The following is a 4280-nucleotide window of genomic DNA, read 5'->3' as shown; positions in this document are numbered from 1 at the left end:
AAGGAAAGAAGGAAAGAGAAACGTTTAAAAGAACTGCACAAGATAAGAATATATTATTAGTACAAAGTGATTTTTTCTTGCCGGCACATGATAATTTAATTTAAAACAAGTACTGTATAACATTGTACTGTTGTGGGAATTTATACAAAAGCGATTTGATTTGATTCTTCCACAACCAGGTTTATCCAGATAAATGAAACTTAAAATTCTTATTCCCATTTCACAACAAACCCATTTCACCTTTAAGAGAGTCAGCATGGTTCAGTGATGCAGATTAAACGAATAGTAACCCCTGGTTTTGAGCTGTGGCTTTCACCCTTCTTAGCCTTAGGACTAAGGGAAGTTCATTTTCCCCACAGATAAAAATGAAAATAATTAATATTATCTCTTCTGCCTACTTCACAATTAAAGGGATCAGAGAAGCAACTTATAATAGTTATAATTTGTAAAGTGATATGCAAATATAGCCTTTAGTTTGGGAGATGGAGTAAACAGAGGAACAACAGGTCACTGAAATTATTTCAAATGCCAAGGCTTCTAACCCTGTTCATGGTTATTTCCCCCATATTTGTACAATTTATACAGTAAATGTGATAATGCATTTGGAATTTGGGAGAGCAAAGGAGATAATGTAATGCATTTTACAAACCTAAAAGGGCTATATGTCAGCTATTATTACTCAAATTTATATTTATTCCATAGTTCCATATAGCTTATATGAACGTTTTTCACACATACAATACCATACTTCTAGTTTCAGCTTATTACTCATTGTACTTCCTCAATTATCCTTAAAAAAGATGTCTCAGCAGCCTCGGGAGGTCATGAGTTCTACCTCACTAGGAGTTTTCAAACAAAGACTGGATAACCACAATTTAGTTATAGGGTAAAGGGTTTCCTGCTTCCTGCCAAAGTTCCTTGACCATCTCGTTGAGGGGAACAATCACAGTGGGGAATTCACCTTCATTGTCACCACCAACTATTAATCAATCGCCCCAAGCAAGCCTCAAACCACAGCCCCCTCCAAACTACCAGTCCTGCTTCTTTCCTGGCCATGGAGCCAACACAATGGACATTAAGTTTGGCAATAGCTTCTACACAGGCACAGGAAGTGAAGGGTCAAGAGAAAGTTTTTGTAACCAAAATCCTTTACGATGCCAAATGGTTCGATATCAGAAAATCAAGAAGATTTTATCCATGGAAATATCTTAAAAGAGGCCATTTTAGGGGCAGCTAGGTGGCACAGTGGATGGAGCACTGGCACTGGATTCAGGAGGACCTGAGTTTAAATCTGGCCTCAAACACTTGACACTTACTAGCTGTGTGACCCTGGGCAAGTCACTTAACCCCAATTGCCTCACAAAAAAAAAAAAAAAAGAAGCCATTTTAGAAGCACCCTAAGGACCATGGGACTTTTCCATCTGACTTGCAGAAACCTTCTTTGTGTGTTGTCTTTTCCATCAGAATGAGAGCAGGGACAATCTGACTTCTCTACTGGTGTCCCCAGGGCTTAGAGCACATCATAAGTATACATACACACTTTTTTTTTCATTCATTCACTCAGGTCAATCGATCCTGAGGGCCTCTGAAGTACCTTGCAACTCTCAGATTCTGAGAGAGGTTGTTGCCATGAAAGGAACAATAAATATTTTAAACATATTGACAGTGTCTGAGCTTGGATTGCACTAGATTAGTCAAAAATGAGAGACCTAAAGAATATTTGCTTGGCACAGTGCCTCTTGCACAAGATAGTGTTAGTTGACTGCTTCATTTTGAGGAATTGTGTTAAAAATATGAACAGGACTACATTACTTAATAATTTGTGGCCATTTTATATCCTTAATTATACAAATATTATTAAGGTTCCATCAAGAATAGACATTTTCTGGGAGTTTTTCCATGGAAATTCCAGAGCAGGGATGTAATGTTTATATTCAACTGGAATTCAACAAATACTAGAATGGAGCTTGCAGACTAAAATACAGTTCTCAGTAACTTCTGAAAAGATTCCTGGTATCATAAGAAAAAAATTTTGGATGTTCCACCTCCATCCCCACCCCCTGCCATGTGAACATTACAAAGACTAATATCTTTATATAAAATCATATGGAATTCATGATCTGATACTTCTTGTTAAAAACCTCAAGCTTCTTCAAATGTTTTTCAAGCTAAATACTAAAAATCTGAATCCTTCTGAGGCATTTAGGAACTAGGACTAAGCGTGAAATTCTCTGAGAATCTATTAAAGTGATAGGTACTACCTGTGACAGTTCAGCTAGGTGGTGCAGTAGATAGAGTGTGGGACCTGGAGTCAGGAAGACCCGAGTTCAAATCCAGCCTCAGACACTTTTTTTTGGCAGGGCAGTGAGGGTTAAGTGACTTGCCCAGGGTCACACAGCTAGTACATGTCAAGTGTCTGAGGTCCTCCTGAATCCAGAGCTGGTGCTTTATCCACTGTGCCACCTAGCTGCCCCCTCAGACACTTTTAATAGCTGTGTGACCCTAGGCAAGTCACTTAACCTTGTTTGCCTTAGTTCTTCATCTGTAAAATGAGCTAGAGAAGGAAATGGCAAACCACTCCAATATCTCTGTCAAGAAAACCCCAAATGGGGTCATGAAGAGTTGGGCATGACTCAAAAATGACCGAACAACAACAAACTGTGACAACCAGGGCTGGTAAAAAGGGAATTTAGAAATTCAATCCATTCTAGACCCAGTTGCCACCTTTGCTCCTATTCACACATCTGCTGCAATTACCTTCACCCTTATTTCATGAGGTATATTTATTCCTTACCCAGGTTAACCCCTCTACTAGTTTAAAAGATCCCATTCTATCCTATCTCCCCTTTCATTTATTTTCCCTCCCACTGTCTAGTGGCTTATTCCCTACTATATATACACATCTCCCTCTTCTTCAAAAACCATTCACTTGATCTTTCCACTCCTGTTGTCCTAGATCTTTCATGCTTTTTGTGGCTAAACTCCTCGAAAAGGCCATGTCCCATACATGCCTCCACTTTCTCCTTGCTCTCTTCCTAACCCCTTACACAATTCCCGCTTCTGGCTTCATCATTTCGCTGAAACTGCTCTCTCCAGTTACCGACAATTTCCTAATTGACGAACCCAATGGCCTTTTCTCAATCCTCATTCTCCTTGACCTCTTTGTAGCCTTTGACAATGTTGATGACCCTCTTGACCTTGATATTCTCTTCTCTCTAGTGGTTTTCAGGACACTACTCTCTCCCGGTTGTCTCCCTATCAACCTCCTACCTGACCACTCCTTCTCTGTCTCCTTTGGGGAATCTTCCTCATGACCACACCCTCTACCTATAGGTGTCCCTCAGGGTTGTCCCGGGCCTTCTTTTTTTCCCCCTCCTATCCCTACTCTTCGCCCTCTCTACAACTTCACTTGGTCACCGCATCAGCTTCCATGGATGTGTCATCTCTAGGCTCAAGGGTAGATTTTTACATCTACCTCTCCTGACCTAATCTCCCTGCTGACCTCCAATCTCTTAGCTCCAACTGCTTTTCAGGCATCTTGAACCAGATGTCCAGTAGGTATCTTAAACTCAGTATGTCCAAAACCAAACTCATTATTTTCCTCCACCTACCTTATTACCGTAGAAGGGAACACCATCCTCCTTGTCCCTCAGGTTCACAAGCAAGGAGTCTTCTTCAATTTCTATCTCACCTTTAATATTCAATCTGTTGTCTAGGATTTTACCTTTGCAACATCACTTGAATTTGCTCCCTTTTCTCTTCTGACACTGCCATGACTAAAAAGCTTACTGGTGGGTCTGCCTGCCTCAAGTCTCTCCCCACTACAATCCATCCTCCAACCACCAAAGTGATTTTCCTAAAGCACAGGTCTGCTACATGCCTCCAGGACCAAATACAACATCTTCCATGTAGCATTCAAAGCTCTTCATAACCTACCTCCACCCATACCTTTCCAGTCTTTCATCAGCTTACTCCCCCACCATATACTCTTTAATACACTGACATTGGCTTCCATAAGACTGATCAGTTCTGGGCATTTTCTCCTAAGGTCAACCCTGACCCTCTATATACCATCCCACACCTCCTGAGTTTTATGTTACTTCATGACAATCAAAATAGACAAAAGTTATAGAATGAGGCTATTAAATAATCTGTTAATTAAGAAAAACAGAGGGGGAAAAAGTCTTCCTGAATCTTTCCAATTATAGCTACTACAAGCTGGAATAGGAGATAAAGAATGCATACTGATATCTGGTTCACAGAAATGCTGATTTAAAGGA

This window comes from Dromiciops gliroides, chromosome 5 (assembly GCF_019393635.1).
Source record: "Dromiciops gliroides isolate mDroGli1 chromosome 5, mDroGli1.pri, whole genome shotgun sequence".
Taxonomy (NCBI): Eukaryota; Metazoa; Chordata; class Mammalia; order Microbiotheria; family Microbiotheriidae; genus Dromiciops; species Dromiciops gliroides.
The sequence above is the reverse complement of the archived record's forward strand: the minus strand, read 5'-3'. Positions refer to the sequence as shown.